Below are 23,225 nucleotides of genomic sequence, written 5' to 3'. Positions count from 1 at the left end.
GGACACCGTGAGCCGGGATCCTGTGCTCCTCACGCTGAGCCCCTCGGCTCCCACCATGGCAGTGCCACCTTCCCTGATCATACATGTTAGGTGTCGGAATCTGTGGGTATTGGTGATTCCGAGATTGTAGAAAGTCTCTGTCTTTCTGCCCCGCTGCCAAAGAAGAAGCCATAATTCATCTGTGCTGTTTTCAAGGCTGTTTATTCTGTTTATCTCTAACATGTTCTGCTGTCCTGCCGCAGCTCTGTCCTGCAGGGCAGCGTGTGGGGCTCTGCCCTCAGTGGGATGTTACAAACATTAAATACCAGAAACTACCTGTGCTATATTTACAATAATGTGCCAATATCTATCATCTACGTTAAACAGTGTGTCCCCAGCCTAAACCAATAGAAAAATGCCAACACCACAGTGAAACATGGAGGGCATGAAGAAGGAGGAAAAGGACAAGACACACCCAATTCCTCCATCTTGTCCCCTCTGAACCCCTAATCTAGAATCCTAAAATTTTACTTTTGCACCCGTGCCACACTTAATTATTACTCTTATCAAACACTCAAATCTTGTAATTCATCCTGTAAGATTGAAAACTCCTCTCCATGGACAGAGATCACAGACAGTGTCTCTCGGGGCTCTGTCCGGGGGGGTTCCTGACCCCTGCCAGGGTCCCAGACCTGCCAGGGCAGCCAGAGGGAAGCCCTGGATTCCCACAGTTAGGGAGTATTTAGGGAGAATTTCTTCGCAGAAAGGGTGATTAGGCATTGGAACGAGCTGCCCAGGGAGACGGCGGAGTCATTTTCCCTGAACGCGGCTCTCAGTGTTCTGTTCTGTCACAGGCTGGACTCGACGACCTCAGAGGTCTTTCCCAACTGAAGTGATTGTGTGATTAGAAAAAAGCCCCGTGTTTCACCCAAAAGCCCGCACCCCAGATGCGCTTCTGGCTGGACGCCACACACCACCGGAAAAAAAAAAAAAAAAAAGTGGGGTGGTTTTTTTGCTTGTTTTGGGGTCTTTTTTTGTGGTTTTTCGTTTGTTTGTTTGTTGTTTTGTGGTTTTTTGGGGGCTTTTTTTGCCCCAAACCCCAGCGCCCCCTCGCCGCTCCCGGCCTCCCCTCACCTCCCTCACGGCCACACGCGCGCGCGCCGCGGGAGGCGCGGCCGCCTCCGGCCAATGGGCGGCGCGGGCGGGGCGGGGCGGGGCGGGGCCAATGCGGGGCGGGGCGGGCGGCGCGAGCGGCGGCGGCGCTGAGGGGCGGGCGGGACCCGGCGGGACCCGGCGGGACGCGGCGGCAGCAGGTGAGTGGCACCGGGCACCGCGAGCCCCCCGCGAACGGGAGACCCCCGCGCCGCGAACCCCCCGGCAGCCGGCAACGAGTGGTCCGCGGGGACGGTCCACGGGCAGCGTCCCGGCGGCGGTGGAGGGGACGCGGGTGGGATCCAGGCGGCCGCCGCATCCCCCGAGCTGCGGGAGTCGCATCCGGAGATGCGCCCGGCAGCTGCAGCTCCGGAGGTGATGGTTTTACCGGGCTGAAAAATAAATGGGGGAAAATAAAATGCTTCTGAAAGCCGGGATTTTGAGTTTGACCGGTGCCAGCCATCTGTCGCCCTTTTCTCGAGGGGCAGAGAAGCAGGTAAGAAGTGCGGTGAGCTCCGTGCAGGTTTGTCACGGCTTCCTAACCCTCCTTGCTGCGCCTGGGATCAGCCTGAGCTCCTCAAAGTTTGGGTTTTCTCGTGGGTCGGTGCCGTGGCCTGAGCTGTGCTGCCCTGGCCGGGTGTCGGAGCACGCCCCTGGCAGCCAGGCTGGCGTGAGAGGGGCTTTTCTTCTTCTCTGCTTACCTTGGCTCTGAGGGACAATAACCTGCAGCTCCCAACGGCCTGTGTGCTGTGAACGAGGAAAACTGCTGATCCTGCAGTGATACCACTTTCTTCAGCTGCTCTGACGGAGGTAAAATTACCGCTCTGTTGTAGTTGTAACTTAATGGAAAAGGTTTTGTTTAGTAGCAAGCTGTTGCTTTTCTGTTTACAGTAGTCTGCAATTCCACATTAATCTTCCCATCATGTGTTAACTTCCTCCCTGAGAGGCATCTCTGGCAGCTTCAGTTTGTTCTGGAGTTTGACATGGGATGGCTTTGAAGTGTTGCTTTCGAAACTGGATAAGGCAACAGAGAACCGCTATCTCAGTTGCTTGAAGAGAAAAAGCAAAGCCAGCGTGCTGGGGCTGTGCTGCAGCCTGTCCTGTGCATGGTTTGCTGTGAGCCCTGTGCTTGGGCTGGGGTGCCTGGTGTGAATGGGATCAAACTCCAGGCAGAGCAATAAATTTGCTTTCCTGGGTTTGCTCCCTTGGCTTTTGCTTGGAGAAGGTCAGATCTTAGCAACCAGGAGCATAAGCACCACGCTCTTATCATTCCAGCAAGGAGTTCAGGCATGTCATGGGTTGATATGGTCTGAAGGCTGGGCTTTAAGTCACAATGGGTGCCAGGCCACTGGGTCCCAACTGATTTCTTTCCTTGAGGGAAGCTGTGTTGGCTGGTGTGAAGTTCCTTCTGTCTGGAGCTGTCCCCAGCTATTTCTCCAAGAGTTTGGGATGGCTCTTATGGGTTGGAGTAGGGTATGTGTGAGTGCTCCCAGGACAGCTCCTGGTTCGGGGAAGGTGGGCAGAGCTGCAAGAGGACCTCACCTGTCCTGGCATTGCCTCAGAGCACTGAGCTTCCCTTTCACACAGCCAGAAGGTGCTGTACTTCTGCCATGACTTTCAAAGCCAGTACTGCTGCTCTGTGCTCTCTAATTAATGTGTTCATTAAACCCTAAATGTCTTTGCTTGATACAATTAATTGTCCTTGCACTAGCTAGACTTTCAAGGCCAAGCTTTTCTTTGGCTGGGAAGGTTGTGGGATTTCCCTTCCCCTCCTGGGCTCTTGTGGGGTGGCTGCAGTAGGAATGTGCTCAGCCTGCAGCAGAGGGGATGTCTGGAAGGATGTCACAGTGTTCTCTTTGCTGGAGCAAGAAGCACTATTTAGGCAGTCGTCACGACAAACCTTCTGTGTTTCAGACTTTGGCTGGGTGTGAAGAGGTGACACTGTGCTGTGTCACTGTGCTTTAGCCAAGGCTCTGCTTGCAGAGTGGAGCATCTCTTTTTGCTGATATTTGTTCCCTGAAGTTACTGAAGGATGTTTTAACCCTGTATTTGTGCCACTTTCTGATGAACTGTGGAAAGAACAGTTCTGTCTGAAAGCCAAATCTTCTCTTCAATGTCAGTGCTGACCTTAGAAGAGCCTTTATAGGGTCATTGTTACCTAAGGACAGGGGAAGAGAAACTTCTTTTCTAAGAGGCTTCAAGAAAAGGCTGAGGTTGCTGGATGGCTTCTTGCATGTTGGCTTTGTTCTCCAGTGGAGGTATCTGCCTGGCCGAGGGGCAGAGAGGATAAATCCTGGCACACCAAGCTAGTGGAGAAGGGATGTGTGTTGGTGAAGAGCTCGCTGTGAGGATTTTGTCAGTGCTGGAGCTGTGGAAGGCAGTTTGGTAGGATGAGAAATCAATTTATGCAGTTAGTCTGCTTTGGGACGATGCCTGGAGAGAGGATAGCCTTTGGTGCCCTAAAGCACAGGTGGATGATGGGCAGGTGCACTGTTGATGGGTCTGCTCAGCTGCTCAAAGCCCTGACAAATGCTGGGTAGGGGAGGCAGGTTCTGCCTGTGTGAGAGGTTTCCCTCGGTTCCAGGGCCCTCTGGGGATGCTGAGTGAAGCAACACAAGTAGGTGAAATGGTTTGTGTGGAGTCAGCAGCAGAGCCCAGCTTTGGGCAACATCAGGCCATGGCAGGAGCTCTCCTGAATAGGAAGGAGAATGGGGAAATACGATTTTTGGGTGGGCTTTTACCTCTGACTTGGAGTGGGGGGAGACTTCTCCTGCACAGCCTCTGGCAGGGGCTTTCTGCTACTTTCTGCTGCAGCTCGGCAGGTGGAGAGGGAGGCTCAGGAAGCTGAGCCATCCCTTTGCTGAGAAAGAGCAAGGAAGCAAGTTACCCCTTCATCTTTGGGATGAAAGCAAGGCCTGAGCTGTCAGCCTAAAAGCCAAGTACAGAGTTGGTATGAGATAAAATGTTCTTGGCTTGTGTCTTAAACTGCAGCAAAGCAGAACCCTCTGAGGTCAACCAGGTATTCAGTAACCCTTGTGAAAATTCTTCCTTTTATGTCTTTGTCTTCATTGTTGCTCCTCTGATTTTCAATATTTGTTTTCCATTTTTTTCGGGGTTGGGGGGCATGTGATGTCACTTGCTTTAAGAAGCAAACATCCAGCATGGAGGAAGGTGACCCAGACACCGAAGATATGTGGTTGGAAAAGGAATGCGTGTGGCTGGCTGTGGGAATGATTGAAGTGTGCAAAGCAATTGTTGACATAATGCAGTCATCGAGGCAGGTCTGAAGATTGGTTAGGGATATTTGTCATGGATAAAGTGTCAGGTACAGCTGGTAAATGAATGATACCAAAAAAATGCCAGGTAGTCACGCATGTCATTTTAATTAAGACACTGGTTAAGCTTAGCATGGTTGGAGAAAAGTGTCAGAAACCTTCTAAAGAGAACAGATCCTAAGAACTGATAAACTGGAGAAGGATACTAATCTGAAAGATGGTGTGGTGGGAAGGAGCCACAGTGATTTTCATCTATGAGTGGGAGGGTGGCTGTTGATTTGTGGTGGTGGGTGAGGTGTGAGTACATGTGTTCCAGCCCTTCAGAAACAGGGCTGGTTCTCAGGCTTGTGTATTTGGCCACAGGTGGTGACTTTACAAAGTCCTTAATCACAGAAAAAGATTTTATAGAGACTGTGTCATTGATGCTGAGATTCAGTCAAGATCTGCAGAACTTGCAGTTCTAACTTACTTAGGAATTTGCAGCCTGAACTTGTTGGTCACTTCTACTGGTTTAAGTTTTTAGAAAGATTTTCATGTTTCATTGCACTCTTCAGTTTTATTACATATTTTATATATTCATACCTATTTTATATGTTAAATATTCACTTATATCCATATCACTTGTGCCAAAAATATAAAAAAATTATATTTTTGGCACAAGTGATATGGATATAAGCAGAGGAAGAAGCACAAATGTCATATCTGTCAAGTACCTGACGCCAGAGAGATTGTGTTTGCTGTTTTCAGGTGCTGGTGTCCCTGGATGGGGAAGTTCTCCTGAAAGCCCAAACTCTTGTGATGACACAGCTTCTCTGTGGGCTGAGGCTGGCAGCTGAAAGGGAGGGCTGTCCCATGGCAGCTGGGAGCTTCATATCCCACAAAGCTGCTGGTTTAGGGAGTGAACCTGGCTGAGTATGAACCCTTGTATTTTATTTCTTGATGGCACCCAGTGCATGAGCTGAGTCATGCTTTGTGCATAAGGTGTGGTTTGTTGAGGGCTTATTTCTTTTGGATTGCTGCCCTGGGAAGGCATTAATTTTGGGTGAGTACAGCTGAAATAGTTGTAGTTGTTTTTGCTAGAGTCTGTGTGGGATTAATTTAGGCTGCTTGTGTCTGGGGTGATTTCAGTGTTTCTGCAGAGTGGTGGCTGTGAAATGTTGTGATGAATTCTTCAGTATTGTTCAGAGAATTGATGGTGAAGTTGTTAGCTATTTAACAGTGACTGCTCTAATTATTCTGGTGTGAGTGTAAACAGCAAGGCTGGAGCAGCACTTGAATATGTGTCTTTCTGAGATGCAGACATGCTTCTCCTTTCTCCTGTTCCCAGGCTGTAGTCTCTGTGTTTGCCTTGGACAGGCAGAAAAGCCATGCAAATCCAGCTTTCCTTTCTGCTGGTCCTGGTGCTGAGTGGCAACTGCTTCCCTGAGTGCAGTGGAGCCAAATTCACGGCCTCACTTTTTTTGCTGCCTTCTGCAATTCCCTGTCTCCAGTGGTTTCCACTCACTCACAGCAGTATGAGTGAGGACTGTCCTTTTTAGAGCTGGGATGTTGGTGGGAGTCCTTGCTGCAGAGCAGAGGGGCCTGTATTGAGCCCAGAGCTCTGTGCCAAGGTGGAAGAGAGCAGATCCCTGAAGTCTGCAGTTCCTGTGCAACATCCCGTGAATATTTTTGGGGTGTGCTGATTGTTTTTCTCAGCCAAGTAGCACTGTGATTTTGTGACCTTGTGAGGACAGAGCATTGAGTGCTGGGGAAACCCAGACTTTCTGAGGATGTGTTAGTGTTGTATTTGTGACTGATTGGGACTGAGGTGAGAGTGTGAATCAGTGGTCCCAAGGGATGTGAGATCACCCTACCCTGCTGACCTGGGCTGTGGTGCCTGTGTGTGACAGTTCAGTGCTGTGCTGGAGCACTGCTCCCAGTCAGGCGCTGCTCTTCTCCTCCTGCTGTTCCTCAGCCGTGCCTCTGCTGCAGAGATTGGTCACAATTCTGTGAGTGAGCAGTCTTGTGAGTGCAGCAGAGCTGGGACCACCCACTCCATAGTTTGTCTTGGTTTTGCTTTGCTTTTGTAGAGTGTATTTGTTAACTCAAAGACTGTTTTGCTATCATGAGACTTTATCGTGAGTGCCTGTCTCTTCTTCCCTCTCCCACTCCCAGCAGTAGTTCAGATTTCCATTCTACAGAACAGAAGTGAGTCCTAAACCCCCAAAAGTGTTGCTGAGGATGGATTTGCTATTTGTACACAAATAACATGGGCACAGCCCTCTGAAACCCATGGTTGGAGGCTGTTGCCTCTACAGTAGATAAAGCTGAAAGAATTGGGCAACAGTAGCAAAAAAAAAAGAGCCAGCACAGCCTTTGCAGAGTAGTGTGTGCATGTGTGTACCTACCTGAGGCTGCTCTAATTATCACAGCTCCCCTGCTGTCCTGTTGTTGAGTCCAGCTCTGTCAAAGTTACTCTCAACTACCTCCTGCTTTTGTTCTTACTCACCATGGTATTGGCAGCACACAGGTACTGCCAGAGTTTTTCTCCTGCCCCTGGACCTCCTCATGTGCTGGATGCTGCTGGTGGCCTTAGTCGCTCTGCTGCTCTAACGTGGTGTCTCAGAGAGAATTTGGGATGCTCAAAGGGACCCCTGCCTAGAAGAGGGTCTGTAGCTGTTGCTTCATGCTGGGTATCTGCTATCAGACCCTCCCTCCCCCTCATTCCAGTCCAGCCCATGGAGTCCTGACTGTTTGTGGACAAGGAGCTGAAAGATGTATGAGCTGCCTCCTCATTAGGAGCCCGGCAGGGATGTGATCTGAGCATGAACCACAGCTCCACTGGGGAAGGAGGCTTCATTCCTGCAGTGTGTGAGCAGTGCTTGATGGTGGCATGAAAGAAAAAGGATGAATTTGCCCCTCAGTGAGTTGAGTGCTGCCTTGGAGAAGTGTGTTCTATTGCTTCAGAGCTTCCTCCCCTGTCTTTTGCCAGTGCTTACAGGTCAGTGTGGAAAACTGGGAGGGAAGGAGAGAGAACTGGGTTTGGATACTGGTGATGTATGGAAGGTGGTTAACCCTATGCCAAAGAAATGAAAGTACTTGAAAGGCAGGAGGACCTGCTGCAGTGTTCCTATGACAAATTATTGCAGTACACATGTGGAAGCCAACCACTTAAATGAGTCAAGTCTTAATTTTGACACTTCCCAACACCTGGTTTTGGAAATGCTGTCTGGGCAGCGCTGGTCTGGGATACTATTTGTGCTGGAACCAAGGGTTTGGGTCTGCTTGCTAATGGTATTCAAGTGGCAGTATGAGGACAGGAAAGTCATCTGCTGACCTCTCACTGATGAGGCACTTTGATGCTGAAATCTGGACTGACCTTTCTGTGGCTGTCAGGCAGCTTGACTGACAAAGGTTAATGATGTCTGAGGCTAGCAGGCAGAGTGTAAAACAGACCTGAGATGAGACTTTCAGCCCTTCTGTGTCAGCACCTCATCTCCAGGCTGAAAGATGGGGCTGGAAAAGTGAAAGATGTCCAAGTGGAGGTTGTTGGGCCAGTCCTTACTGAGTACAGGGGGAAAAGGAAAGTGTCCCCTCAGGGCTGGGGGATGAACATGGGGTTACTGCATGAGCAGGGCGTGATTTCTTATAACTGTGAGAACAAGGTCCTCTGGCTCAGCTTGTCCTGTGGTAGTAGTGGGCACAAATTTCAGTGTTCTCATCTGTGTTACTAACGTGCAGTTCCAGGTTAGAGAGATCAGACATCTCTTCCAGGGTGCTGTGTCCTTTCTCATGCAGTTTGATGTGAGCAGTGTTTGTAATTTGCCTTGAGGAATGGTGAGAAGGCATGCTTTATTCATAGCAATTGCTGGGAGTCCATTCCTTAATGCTAGACAAGATTGATTTAAGTCTGAATGCAGAATGGAACTGCTATTTTTGGTTAATTTTCAGAATTTGCTGTTTCCAAGGAGCTGTAAAGTGTCTGTACTCCACCTGAATGCCACTGGATCTGTCTTCCATGCAGAATGATTATCAGAGATGCAAGAGGACAATATGAGATTGTCCCACATGTGGGAACTGATTCTCAGCCACCAGAAAGAGCAAAACCAATACAGCTTTCCTTGTGCTCATCCAAACATCTGCCTGCTTGCCTCACTGTTTATTGTGTTAAGAGCATAAACTTCACAGCAGGGACCAGCATTTTCTCTGTGCAGCATCAGGCCCAGGTGATAACACTGTCTGAAGTGCCACAGTAATGGAAAATAAGCCTCCAGATCCGAGTCAAAAAATGTCAGATGCTCTGGGGATGCACAGAGCATTCTGTTACCTAAAGAGATGTTTTCTGTTTGACTCCAAAAGCAGCATGTTACTGGGCTGCCTTTGGTTCAGTGCCTGCCCAGAACCCCAGGGGAAGCCCCCTCCCCTCTCCTCATCCCCAGGGAGGTCCCTGGCTCTCCCTGCTCTCCCTTGCCTGCTCCATGCCCAGCTGCACCAGCCTCCTGCTGCAGTGCCAAGGTATTCGTGGGGTTTTGCTGTGAGCTGGATAAAACCACCTGGATTCATTGAGCTTGTTTTGTGGTTACTGCAAAGTGCTGAGAGTCTCATTTCAGTAAGGCCCTGTGGAGGAAATGAAATCCAGAGTCTTTAATATTCCATGCTCTTTAGGTATGAATAAATTTTTCCTTGCCCTGAAATCATCTCTTGCTGTGAAATCCATTCCACTCTCTTTGTCTAAGACAATCAATCTCCTTCCTTTCCTCTCTCCTCCCATGCCCCAGCTTTTATTAACCTAGAAATGTGCTGACATTTCACCATCAAACTGGTTAGGGAGCTCTGCAGAGTATTTTTGCAAGCTGTCAGTGTAGCTGCCTACAAAAGAAGGGGAAGATGGCTCAGAGTTGCTCATCTCCTGGGGAATTTGGTTTTCCTAGCTGATGGCTTTCTGCAAAAGTGTCTGACAGCCCTGTCTATGTCATGGTCTATCTGTTCCATTCAAAAGGAAGAACATCACTGTGTTTCAATGCATTTATTTTGGCAGTGCTCCCTCCTGTAGCAATCCCTGTCCCGCCATGCAGGTGTCTGGAGCTGTCCCTTCCACTGCCATCTCCTGTGGGTCACTCAGTGCCTCTACAGTTGTTCTGCTGTCCTGGCAAGAAGCCTGTGCCTCACACTGAACCCCTTCCTGCTGCACTGCCTGGGAGGCTGAGTTGTCCCACACTGGAGTTGTTCAGTTCTCTGCAGTAACCTGGGCTGGTGGCAGCTGTGGCTCCTGAGGGGCCTGGGTGAAGCCCCTGTGCTTTCCTGGAGCAGGTACAGGTGTCTGCACTCTTTGGGATGGACTGAGCTGAAGCTTGTTTGGACCTGACACTTGAAGCAAAGTCATCCCAGCCACTCCTTTTTTGCTGGCATTGAGAAACACCATTTCCAGCAGCAACTTGGCTATTCCAAAGTCCTTGACCTCCTCTGAACCTCTCTGTGGCCCTGGCATCTCCCAGACTCAGCAGTGCTGGTAGTTGGGAAGAGTGAGACAAACACCATCAGCTCTCCTCATGTCTTGCAGCCTCGCAGTGCCTGGCTCTGCTGCCCTGCACAGCCCCATGCCCTGGCTGGACAGCCCTGTGGGGAGTCACCAGAGCCAAAGGATTTGGGGGATCTGCTGAGCAGCTCCTGGAGGCAGGCAGGAAGCCAAGAGCTGGAGCACAGGCTGCTGAGCTGGAGAGGCTGGGAAAGCCTGTCCAGAAGGGACTCTGAAGGTGCTCTGAGGTCACTGTTAAATCACAGCCACATCATCACATAGTTGGGAACTGACCTGCAAAACCTGGAGCCTTAAAGGATGTGACAGGGAAAGGAATACAACACCCCTGAGATGTGCCCCTGGGCTCTGTGGCCTTGGGAACCCACACCCTCCTTGCCTTGCTCCTCTGCACAGCTGGGACTGCTGGAACACTGCTGGATGTCACTGGGACCAGCTGAAGGTAGTCAGGGACTCAGAGAAGCAAAGCAGCTCCTTTACTTGGGAAGCTGCAATGGGAACACCTCCTAGGCACTGGGGAGGGTGGTGCTGATGCTGATGAAAGCAGATTCCTGACATTAATACCAGATGGAATGCAGCTGCTCCTGTGAGAAGCTGGAAGCCTTTGGGTTCCCCATACCTCTCACAGGTGCTGGGGAGCAGCTGCTCCTTCCATGGTGCCAGGCAGGTCCTACATCCAGCTCTGCAGTGTGTCAAACCAAACATCTCTGCTGATTGGGCTGGGCAGAGTCTCCTGTCAAATTATTTCTTTTGGCTATGATTTTTTCTGCTTTGGAAACTTATTTTCTAGTCTTTTGAGACCACCTCCCAGAAAGCATGGGAATTGTAAGTATTTAGATATGTAATAATGATGTAATTAAAATTTTAATTTTATTTTTCTTGTTTGAGTGTAATTCATTTGATTTAAAGGGTGGTAGTAGCTAATTGGTTTCTGGGCCAGACTTGCACAGGCAGCCGAGGGGGAGGGACTGCAAATGAGTCTAGCCAGGAAATTGCACATTTAAATATAGTTCTTGGTAGGGTCAGCAAACACCCAAGGGACAAATTAAGAGTAAAATTTCTACTGTAATGTGTTCATTTAGCTGCAGGCATAATCTTAAGGAAAACAAGGAAGCTTGGGAGTGAGAGGAGCAAATTTCAGGGTAGATGTCCCTTCTGCAGTGTATTTGTGTGCTGCTGCAGGTCTCTAATAGGTAAGTGCATCCTTCTCCTGGCTCTGGGCTGTCTGCTATGTTGGCTGATCCTAAGAAGAAACGACTGAAGGGATTTTTGAGTTTGTGGGTGTTAGTGGCTTCACTGGAGAATGGGAATCCATAGTTCACACAATGCTGTGGGGCTGCTACTGCTGTGAGCAGCTTTGGCACAGATCTCCTGGATCACACTATGGGAGGGAGATGGGACCAGCCACCACCTCGTTCCTTGGGTTAATGGGGAACAGCTTTGGGTTAGTGGGGAAGGCTGCTGCCTTCTTCCCAAGCAGCCATCCCATGCCTGGGATGGGGCATCCCCTCCCATGGGTTCTGACCTGTTTCTCTGAACAGACATTCAGGAATGTGAATGGAGTCTGTGGCATGAGATGGACTCAGCCTGGGGGAAAAAAAATAAAGAATTCAGGGATTCGAAGCACTGGGATTGTCCCTTTGGAAATCTGCAGCCTTGTGTTTTTCCTGTTGGGACCCGTGGCCCTGTCACAGATGGACAAGGTCATTGTCCCTGCTGGGGACGTGTGTGAGGAGAGCAGTGAGGAGTGAGCAGCCGAAGCCCAGGATGAAGGACATGGAGCACATCTGGAGTAACTCCTGGCTGAGAGCCAGCACTGCTCTCAGGTTTGACTAACAACATTAATTTTCCAGCCCTGCTTATTTCTTGATTCAGGCACAGCTCAGAGCACATGCAGCAGAGCTCACCTACTCCCTGGTGGCACTTAAAGAACAGTCTGAGTTAGTCCTTGGCAATTGTAACTTCCCTTGAAGGCTAAGTTAAAGAAATGTGGCTGGTGATGGGAGATGCAGAAGAGCAGCTTGTTTTATGTTTCCCAGGACCTCAGACCCAGCTCTTGGTGCTTCCCCTTTCATTTTGACTGTGTCCCCAGGGGAAGGCCACGTGTTCAGGGGGGAGAGGCAGAGCTGGTTGGGAACGAAGCCTGATCCCACATCCCTCTCCTCTCTGGAGAGCTGCAGAGCTGTTCTCTCTAGCTGAATAAGATTCCACAAAAGCTGGGGATCATTCCACCTGACTTGCAGGTGACACTTGGAGGGAGAGCTTCCTGACAGGTCTGCAGGTGTGACAAACTGCATTGTGCATCACTTGTTTTGTATATTCTAATAAAATTGTTATTAATTGGTTTTTTTTATATCCTATTAACCTGTTTTTATCTCAACTCACAAATTTTACATTTTTTCCCCTCAGTTCTCTCCCCCATTCTTGGAGAGGGATCTGTAAGCAAGCAGCTGTGTGGTGTTTACCTGTCTGCCAAGTTAAACTACAACATTTAAGCTCTATTTTTAAAGCCTGCTTTGATTCTAAGCTCTTTGAGCCAAAGCTTGCCTTTCTTAAAGCATCAAGCACAGTGGGGCACTGAGCTCTCCATTAATTGATGCTGTTGCCAGGCTATTGAAAAGTTGTAATAATGTGGCCAAATTTTCAAGTGTGGTCTAGGCTTTCTGCCTGGATGTCGAAAAGGGAAAGCTAATTACAGTGTGAACCGAGGAGCACAGGCTGGATGGAAGGAAATGTCATTAAGGTTCTCCTCAGGTGCCAGGTCAGCCCGTGTCAAATCACAGCTGCCTCAACCTCTAAATTTCTTCCTCCTTCCTTTAAATTATTACCAAGTGATTTCTTGCAAGTGTAACCACCTTTTATAACAAAAGAATGAAAACTGGCTGTTTCCTTCAAATACAAACAGTAGAGGCTGGGCTGGGGCTGCAGAAGCAAATAGAAGAGGTCATTTTCTAACCTGGCCCTGTGGCAGTGTGCAGAGTGCCTGTGCTGGCTTCCTGCTGACCCTGGGCTGTGGTCACTGGGGGGTGTGTGGTTTATCCCCTCTGACACCCTGTGGAATTGGTGTTGGGATGCCTGAACTCCCCTGTTTGTCTGGCAGGTGTGGCACAAATTCTGCTTCCTGAGCAGTGCTTGTCATGCTGCAGAGCTCAATTCTCTACAGTGTTGTGGAGACTGAAAAAATAGCTTCAGAAGGCTTGTAGACAAATTCAGAGATGTTCTGTCAGGGCTCCCTGAGCAACTGCTTGAAGCCAGGAGGTGCTGTCAGGAGGCCAAACTTTAAACTTTTCCTCATTATCATAACTATTTTTAAGCTCTTAGTTTCTGCAGCAGCACTCCTCCCAACATCCACTGCTGGCCACTGTTAGAGACAGAAATCAGGGCAGGGTGGATACATGGCTTGACTCAGTGTGGCTTTTCCTATAAATGATCTGCTGGTTTGTTTTCTAGGAGCTCTTGACCTGCATCTCAAACTTGGTGCTGGTACAGGAACAGCAGTCACAGCTCCATAATGCAATTGTGGGGAAAGCTTCATCTCTTGCAGCTCCCTCTCAGCATGGAAAGTCTTGGTGTCAGCTTGAGCTAGGTAGGACTATAACCATGTAAATCAGAGCTTTTTGTAAAAAAATATATTTATTTAATCTGTTTTCCTTCTGAAATGAGACCCTGTGTGAAGCTCAAGCTGGATACCTGCTGTGTGTCTCTGTCTTACCAGTCCTGTCTCTCACTCTGCAGTCCATCAGCTTCTGGAGCCTTTGTCCTCCTGGACTCAAGTGCCCTGCAGTGATTAATTAGGGCTCCAAGGATTTGTTACAAGTTCTCAAGGAAATGGATGTCCAGGTAGAGGGGGAAGATGTTATGGTGAGGGAAAAGTGAGGGGCTCCAGTCATTACTTCTGCTCATACCAGGACAAGGTGGCTCATGCTGCTTCTCTCACCTTCAGTCTCTTTGCTGCCATCATTCTGGTGCCATTCTTTCCCTTTTTCTGCCCTTGATCCTTGGTCCTGGAGAATCCTTGTCCTGTGACCACTTCTGAGCAGGGACTGCTCTGATTCAGGGCTACACTGCTGGGAGAGCACTGCTGGCCAAATTTTGGGTTATTTGGAGAAGCAATGGACAGTGATGGGGTGTGTAAACACCAAGCCTCACAGCTACTGCGTGTTCTCTGTGCTGGAGCAGAGAGCTTGGGGACACCTTGGACTACAGGATGCAGGTAGGTTGCCTGACCACAAATTATACAGAAACCTGAATCCTAAGAGAGCTTAGAGCCCTTCACTGCACTGCCAGCAAGGCTCACTTGGCTCACTCACATGATGCCACATGGCCAAGCCATTGCTGCACTGATGGAGCTAGTGTCACTTTTCATCCCCTAGGATGGTCCACCTTGGACTGTGGTCCTGAGCCTTTCTGAGACTGTTTTTCCCTTTAAAATTTCACCTGGGACACAGAATTTGTAGTTCTTTCTTTACTACTTCATTGTTCTCCTGCAGTGTAGGGCCCTCTTGCCCAGAGGGAGGAAGATGCTATGGTTTGAAGTCAGGGTGAGCTGAAGAGTGCCAGATTAAGCACAAATTTATCTCCATGTCCCAGATCACAAACCATTGAAGGAGTTGGTGGGATGTTTGCATGTGGTTAAAGAGTGGGCAAATGCAGTCCAGCTCGAGTGCTGGCTAATAAAGAGTCTAGTACAGAAAATAAGATCCTCAGAGGAGATTTAATAATGGGGGAGAATAATTGTAAACTACTTCAGAATATTAACCAAGGCTGAATGCATCAAATTAGCTTAATGAAGCTGGGTGGTTGGGTTCTTTTTTTAATCAAACAGATGGGCAAAACATTATGCACAAAAAATGAGATCTGAATACAATGAACACATTTAATTAACAAATAAAAGACAGAGAAATGGTTTGTTTTTCAACTTGAGAAGTGAAAGCTTCTACTGCACCAAATACTCAAAAAAGAGGCTTAAATGTCATGGTGTCTTGAAAGACTCAGATACTTACAATTTTTATTTGCAACAGCTTGGGTGTTTGAGATAGGGGTCAGCCTGGGGCTGGCTGCACCTGCAGGCAGGTGAGCAGGTGTGGAGGCAGAGATGCATCACCAACCCCACCGTGCTGCAGAGCCACAGGCAATCCCTGGCTGCTGGTGTGGGCTGTCCCCAGGGGCACTGCAGGCTCAGAAGCAGTAATTTAAGCTCTGCTCCAAAACCTTTTCCCTGTGTGTCAGTGCTCACCTCTGTTCTGCAGAAGGCTCCTGGGTTAATCAGGTGTGAGGTCAGTGTCCTTAGTGTGGTGCTGGTCCGTGTCCTGAGTGTTCAGGAGACCTGTGGAGTGTTTCTCTGATGGTCTGTGCTGTGTCCTTGTGTGTGGAGCTGCTGCTGGCCCCAGTCAGGGAGAGCAGTCCCCACAGGGGTTTCACTGTCCTTGCAGCACCATTCCTGCTGGTGCCCAGTACAGACAAACTCCTCTCCTGTCTGTCTGACCGCTTTTACTGGGCTAGGAGACCTGGTGCAAATCAATGCCTTCCCTCTCCAGGCAGGAGACTCCTCTCCATCCAAACCTGCAGTGCTTATGTAAGTGTGAAATACAGAACTGTACTATCAGTCTTGCCAAGGCTGGGAGTGTTTGCTCTAGCCAATAAGCTGAACAAGCCATTGATATTTAGCCTATAATAATAACACCTTGTAGCTAAAGAGTGTGTTTTCCCCATTGGTGCATTACTCAGCCCTTTACTTTTGAGGCAGTGTTTAACAAAAGCAGAGACTTTCCCAGGCTGTGTTTAATTAAACACAGCTCAGAGATCTCTTCATTTCAGTGCTGTGATGGTGTTGCTCTGCAGTCTCATATCCAGGGCAGCTGGAAATGGAACTTGTGCTCTGCTAGTGCATGGGCTGGGCAGATCCCTGTCTCCTGCCCAGATGTGCCTCTCCAGATGTGCCCAGTGGTGTGGAAATCCCAGAGGGACTCACATTAGTAAAGAGCACAGGCTCCAGCTGCTTTGGAAGCTGAGCAGGGGCTTGGTCTGAGCTGTGTAGCCCATGCAAGTGGCAGCTCAGCCAACATGCTTTACACTGCAACTAAGATTTGAGGTGCTAATTTCTACCTGCTTCCTTTTTTTGGTTGCTCATGCAGCTATGGGAGCATTTTGAGTGCAATGGCCTGGTTATCACCAATCACATACAAAGTGAGGGCTTTAATTTGAAGGCTCCTCATTTCTGCCTTAGGAGTTACCCATGAGCAGATGGTGATATGCTCTGGTTTTGCTTATTCTTGCAGATTATTTGCCAGATAATTTTTCTGACTAATCCTTTGGCCCATAGACTGTTTATAAACCTGGAGTCAGGTTTCGGGTAAAAACACTTGTGTTTGCAAATTTTAAAATCTGTTCCTGTGCTGGCTTGCTGGTGTCACTGTGAGCAGGAGACTGTTTTCTGAGTGGCAAATGCCCTCTGCACCATGGGACAGAGGCAGCTCCTACAGAGGAACCTCCTTCCCAGTGACAGGATGGGAAGAACAATGTTCATGCCTTGTTTGGGGCTTATTTTAAAACATGATATGCTGAAATCCTAACCCCAGCATCAGTGCTGTCATACAGATTGACCTCCCCTGAGGTCACATTGCTGTTTCAGGTGGTGTGGTAAGGAGGCACTTCTGCTGCCACAGAGTTTGTGTCCTGTGCAGGTGATGCTGCATAACCACAGCAGAAATTGGGGGATTTGCCTGCATATGGCTGGGCAGGACACTGGTATCAGTAGTGGTGGGGGCACTGCAGCCACTGGCACAGCTCTCCCTGAAAAGTGCTAAAAAGCAGTGATATTTATTATTATTATTATTATTATTATTATTATTGGTGATACTCTATTATTATTGCTGTTGTTGTTACTATTATTGTTGTTATTGTTTCCCCCTCATCTCTTACCACCTCTACCTTTTAAAAAAATCAGTCCCTTGGCTGTCTCTGGAGAGCTGGCAGTGGTAACTGCCTGACTGATTTATTCTGGTGTTTTAACATTTACTGGATTTACATAACAGCCAAACTATCTGTTTCAGGAGTTTAATATAAACCCAGCTCTAGTGAGTCACATCCATTTTAGCAGTAATGCAAAGAGAGGCAGCTGGGGGAGTGAGGAGGTGACTCTTTCTGGGTTTCTGCATGGGATATATTTCAGGACTGGCTGCCTGAAATATCTCTGACACCTCATGGTTGAGTGATGCTGCCAGTTCTCCTCTGCCATCAGGGATTTGTTCTTAAACTTTGAAAGAGCAGTGGGTGCATCACATCAGTGCTTCCATTGCTGCTCCCAGTCTGGGGAGCTTTTCCAGAGCTCCCCAGGCCCTGCTGTGTGTCCTGGTACTCCACATCCCCCCTGTGTGTAAAATACCTTTCCATGTATGTGTGTGCTTGGAGGAGGGAGTGTAGCTATGGGAGCAGCAAGATGAGGCCTGTAGAGATTTGCTGTTTGCTTTTTTGAATTTAAAACCACGTAGCATTTGTTTGTGCCAGACTTTGTGGGTCTGGTCCCCAAGAGGTGCAGATCAGCACAGCAGCAAGTGGGGTACAGATGTGTGCCAGCATTTCCACCTGGGCTCTGGTGACCCATGTGCCACTTCTGGGGACAGTTTGAGTTGGCCCTGTGCCCTGGGCAGTCACTGTAAGTGTTGGATTTGTGGGGAATCCCTGCAGGGAGTCCCCCCAGCCCCTTCAGGGCTCTGGGGACTCAGCTGGCAGAGCCAAGTGAGCAGGGCTTGTTCCTTGGGGACAGCAGGAGTGAGAGCCACCAGGACAATTAACAGCAGGGGTTTCCCAAAGTGTGGTGTGTAACCTGTTTTATCAGGTCCTTTCCAGGCAGTAAAACTTTGGGATTTTCCTATAGTTGTATGAACACAGCAAATCTCCAGAGCAGGTCTGCCATGGGCAGCCTGTCCCCTCCTGCTCCAGAGGCTCCAGACAGTCACCTCTCTGCTGCTGGGGTTGTGATGTGGTCGAGGAAAGTGGGTCTCCAGCTTGAGTTTTCACTTCTGAAAATCCCAAGGAAGACCCAGCTGGGTTTGAACAGCCTGGTTTGTGCTGCTGCCTGGGTTTGAGGTCGACTGTTCAGCAAAGCAAGTGCTTCTCTTGCTGCTTATTTGAATTCTTGTCTTCAGAATGGAAAATAAATGCTGGCTGATGAGATCTATTACAGCACTAATTTTAGAGCATGCCAAACAGTAGGAAATTGTTTTCAATCTTCACTCTCATTTCTCCTTTATTTCACCCTTCCATTTGTGAAAATTGCCTTTGTCATTCTTCTAAGTGCCCAGTGATGTCCTGCTCACTGATATCTTCAGGCATTCTCCTTCCAGCCCTGTTTTCTGACATTCTTTGTTCACCCACTTGACATTGCAGTTAGAAGAGCTCTCTCCAGGGCTCAGGCAGCAGTGTTGGCACGATGCAGGCACTGAGTGCTCAGCCAGCTGGGGTGCAAGATGCCAGCAGAGCCCCCCGTGTGCTGTGGAGGCAGCACCACAGTGGAATTTCTTATCCTTGAGAGCCCAGGGCTTTGTAAGTCTTTCCAGCCCCACCCCAGCCTGCTTTCTCGATGAGCAAGAGGGAAAATATTAATTTCCCTCTCTTCTGTTGAAGAGTTTGAGAAGCAGTCCCAAAGCTTCAGTGTTTGTCCTTGGCATTAATGAATACCTGAGCCATTGCTCAAGAGGTTGGATGGGAATCAAAATGCTTCATCAGCACCAGAGGGAACAGTGGTTCACAAAGTCTGGATTTTAGGACGTGATTCCCTTCATAGATGGAAGGTCTCCCTGGTTTGAGAAGAGCTTGGATGCCTGGGGGTCTGCTCCGAAACCTCCGAGGCGACTGCAGACTCCAGTCCCTCCCTGAGCCCTGTCCTGGCTCGCAGCGCTTAGCAGAGCCTCACTCAGCTCCAGATTAAAGCTGGTGGCACAAGTCCAGTTGTTTCACCCTGTGGACTTTGCAGAGGCTCTCTGGAATACATTTCATGGTTTTGGCAACCACGTGTCCCTGGCAGCAGCTGCTGTGACCATCAGCACAGAGATTTGGTGCCTGCCCTGGAGGGCTTTGAAAATCTTCTCTCTCCTGCCCCTGGCTTCCTCACCCCTCCTGCTCCTTCACCCTCCTGTCATCCCTTGGCTGGCAGCTGCCAGTGGCTTTATCCCTCAAAAAGAGCTGTCTCTTGCCCTTTCTTGTGCTGGAGAAGGGTGAAAAACTCCCTACTCCTACCAATTACCATTCCATGCCTGTCCCAGGAGTGCTCCCAGCCCTGCAGCTGCTCAAGGTGTCAGTCCCCAGGAATTCAGCTGGTGAATGTCTTCATAACCTTTGTGAACACAGCTGAGATTAAACCCTTTACTGAGCTAAATGTGGTAACAGCTAATCCCCTGGAGACAGTCACCTGGGCCCTGCACGGCGAAAAGAGGCTTTGCTGCTCTGGTTAACTACCCTGGCAAGAACATTAACTCCTGGTTCTTTTTGGAAATGAAAAGCACCTCTCTAGGGAAGTTGAAGGGATTAGGTACCAGCTGCAATATAAAGGTAGGTTTTTTGCAACTTCCTGATAAATTTGTAGCTTAAAAGTCTGGTCAGCCCTGGTGGGATGGGTAATTTTGGCTGAGTACCTGGGCTGTGGTGGAGAGGAGACTGAGGCCAGTGTGGGGCATCCCTGGGAGGACAGTGGTGGTGAGCAGCTCTTGGTGCTGACTGCCTGTCCTGGGGTGTCTTCGGGGCTCTGGGGCTCACTGTCATAAATTAAGCCCTGTCAAACTGGCCAGCCCTCCACAAAGGGCTGAAGCTCATTTAAACCTTGCTAAGAGCCAAAGGACACTAACCTTTTCCAGCCACTTAAGGCAAATGCCAAAGGCCTTGGAGAGCATTCCAGCTGTTTCCACAACCCTGGTTTCCTGTGCTGGGGGGAGATCTGCACTAATTTCTTGATTATTACTTTTTAACACAACTCTTTGTTTCAAAAGCCTAATGTAGAAATTCTGTCTATGTGAAAAGCAAAGCTGCTATACTTCAGTGAAAGCACAGTTGGGCTGTGTTTCCAAGGTCAGGATTTTATCTTGGTGCTGGCTTCCATGAGGCTGCAGGCCCAGCTGTGCCCTGGCAGGAGTGCAGGCTGAGCAGTGAGCATCACATGTGACACTTGCTGAAGAGAGCTGTAGACAACCAGCCCGACTGACTGAAAGGATTAAAACAGGTGTATAAACACTGTCCATAAAATAAGGTAAGACTGAGAAAAGTTTAAATACTTCTATTAAGTATTCTTTGTTCAGAGCAAATTTGAATGCTCAAGCTACTTCCAAAATTCTGTTACCTTTCAACCTGTCTTTTTCCTACAGAATTTTCTATTTTAAGTAAATAGCACAGCGTTAGCTCAGAAAGGAAAAGATACAAGTGTCACTGTTCAAAGTTTGCTTTATTGGTTTGATATTTATGGGAGGCATTCAGGAAATGAGTAAACACTTGAAAGTATATGTATTATTTATTATTGTATCTGATTAATTACCACTTGAAACAGTTTGGTCGGTGCTATGGCCCTCTGCAGTCTTCACCAAGCAGTGCTTCAGCAGAGTCTAACGTGGCATTTGTCCCAGTTCAGTGTTTCAGGAGATGCAAGTGCTGCAGTGGGAGTTTGAGCAGTGGAAGGGGCTCTTGGTGCAGGCACCCGGGGAAGTGAGTGAGATCTGGGCCTGGGGGGTGCTTGGGGATGGCTCAGGCCCCCAGCTAGAGAACTTGCTGTTCCCAGTTTGTGGAGAAGCAGCAAGGTGGGGTCTGACCCTGTCTGATGAAGTGATGACAGTCAGGAGTTTAAACTTGGCTCCCAAGCATTGGGCTGCCAGCAGGGATTTCTGTAATGCTTCCTCACTGCTTCTACAGCAGTGGTTCCTCCTCCAGGCTGGAATAGAGAAGTACATGAAAAACCTGTGGCTCTTACCTGTCCCAGCCATGCAACTGGTTCTGAATCCACGGGCTCACAGGGCACACTCCAGCAACCTGCTGGCTCCACGTGCTCCCTGGACCCATTGTTAGATGTTACTGTATGTGAGACCATGCACCAACATCTCTATTCCTGCCCAGGTTCCTGAGCTGTGCCTGGAAAACCTCTTGGATTCATGCAAAGCACAGATCCCATCCAGCAGTGCTTCCTGAAGCAATACATGTCCTTAAGCATTTGCTTAGCTTTAGCAAGACTTAAGCATGTGAAGCATGTGTTGAGATACTCAGTTCTAATCTGCACATCTTGAAAAACAGTACGATAAAATCACAGTGGAAGGGGTGACAGGACTCCCTCTGCCTTCAGCAAAATAGATGTCATGCTCAGGTGCAATGGGAAGAATCCCCTCTCCCTTGCTGTCACCTTTTCCTCTGGCACTGGCCATCCCTGCAGGAATGTGCTCATTTAACCCTTCCACAGAAAAGGTTTGCAGAATGCTGCAATCAGAAAAGTTCCTTCATCGAGTCACTCCTCTGCAGGAGAGGAGTGAGTGGGCCTGGAGAGGAATGGAAGAGTCATAAGAGAGATGCATGAAAATGCTTTTTATGGAATGAATAAGTTTTGTTCCGGAGGCGGCAGCGTCGTGTTTAATTCTAATTTGGGGATTTTTGGGGAGCGCGTGATCAACGCCCAACGAGGGGTGCAGGATGCTGTTTCCAGCAGGTTGTCATTCCCCTGCTCCATCTACCTGTCAGCTTTTATGCAGAGACTTCTCACTCTGGATGCCATTAACCCATTTGTCACAGCACATCCCTGCAGCCTCTCCCTGGAGCCATTGGCACATGAGGCCCCATCCCATCCCTGCAGCTGCGGGGAGCCACTCTGGAGTTGTGCTGAGGCTCCTTTCTCTTGGCTGTACCTTTGCTGCACTGGTGGGCAGGAGCCTTCCTGTCCCAAGTCCATGTGTGGCTGTGCCTGGCCTCCCCAGCCCTGAGCTGGATGGTGTTCCATCCCCTCCAGGCTCACTCCAGCCAGCACATTGTGCTTTTCTTCACTTTGCACGTGCTCATCCCTGGCTCCCCTCTGTCCCTGGCATGGCTTCATCTCCCTGGAAAGGCCTGGCTCTTGCTGTACTGGCTCTTGCACAGCATTGTGCCCAGACTCTGCTGGATCAGGAAAGGTGTTGCTGGCACTGGGGCTCTGTTTTCTTTCATACTGGTAGTCCTACCCTTATAAAAAGGGCCATTAAGAGTTTTGTTTTGCTGCAGTATAAACTTCAGCCAAATCCTTCCTCTTATCCTGTTCCCTTAATGAAGAGTGTGTGTGTTAAATGCTGTGAGCCTGAGCAGAGAGTCTCATTGCAAAGTAAACAGCAGAGTGGGACTTGGGCAGGTCTTTTGTTACTGCTGTACAGGGCTTATGTTAATAACAGCTGCAGAGATTGAATCCAATCCCTCATGAGCTTTCCAAGAGTCTGATTAATCTGTTTAACAATGGATCTAGATTTTTGTTTTGATCTTTCCATAGGAGTTAAATTTTTTTCCCTCTCAGAGTAGCTGTGGATCATGTAAGCTCAGCAGTATTGTTTTCCTAATTGGCTTCAGGTTTATCTCTATCTATTGTGTTTAAGGCCTTACAAGATGCACCCATCACCACGGCATCAAAATGCTTCTTGTGCCAAAAAAACTGTGATAAAAACATAGATACTTGTGCACACACTTAATTTGGTCTGTTGGAAAGTGCAAAGACATTCTGATAGAGAATCAGGCATGATTGTATTCTCCAAAGAGTCACCTTTGCAAATTGTGCTTTTCTGCTCATGCTGGCTCTGGTCCATGTGCCATTGGAGAAAGATGTCTTTCCAATGAGCTTTGGGCCAGCCCCTGTACAAGCAGAATTTTGCATTTATATTGTTAATGGTTCATACTTGAGTGATGGCACTGGTGCTGTACACAGATAGGGTTGGTGACAGACCCTGACTCACTTATTGTCTAAAAATCAAGATGCAACCAATAGAGGAGAGAAGAGTGGGGAAGCAGGGGAAAGAGCACAAATTTTTAGCCAGGCAATTCTCCCCTGGGCAGACCACAAATGCTCTGGCCTGCTTTGACTTTCTGAAAATTACAGCAGCAGTATGGGGAAGCAGAACATTTAAAGTGAAGATGCAGATGTTGAAGGTAACAGGATTTAAAGACTGCATGGCACAAAATACAAGAAATGTTCCACTATTTATAGCAGAAGCTTTTTCCTCTCTTGATTCTACCTCTTATTGAATGCACTCAGTGTTTGCTTTTCATGTGTGAATGCTTGTAAAAATGGAGCTCCCTAAAGAGATCTGAAATGTTTATATGAGTTA

At 48.6% G+C, this 23,225-nt stretch overlaps 1 protein-coding gene across 10 annotated transcripts in view; it reads left to right on the top strand.

The window, feature by feature from the left end:
* Positions 1-1,192: 1,192 nt before the first annotated feature.
* The window catches only part of CAMKK1 (calcium/calmodulin dependent protein kinase kinase 1), a 93,689-nt gene continuing 71,656 nt past the window's right edge, over positions 1,193-23,225 (top strand). For 2 of the 10 annotated variants that reach the window (XM_030288145.4, XM_072937216.1), the window contains exon 1: positions 1,193-1,292. The gene's annotated coding sequence lies outside the window, so the exon portion shown is untranslated. Of the gene's footprint in view, positions 1,293-1,322; positions 1,628-1,832; positions 1,942-5,306; positions 5,449-23,225 lie in introns of those variants that run through there. The other 8 variants (XM_072937213.1, XM_030288144.4, XM_030288146.4 and 5 more) reach the window with 8 other exon arrangements.

The sequence above is a fragment of the Taeniopygia guttata genome, chromosome 19 (assembly GCF_048771995.1).
Source record: "Taeniopygia guttata chromosome 19, bTaeGut7.mat, whole genome shotgun sequence".
Taxonomy (NCBI): domain Eukaryota; kingdom Metazoa; phylum Chordata; class Aves; order Passeriformes; family Estrildidae; genus Taeniopygia; species Taeniopygia guttata.
Note: the sequence above shows the minus strand (reverse complement) of the source record. Positions and strands in the feature narration are given on the sequence as shown.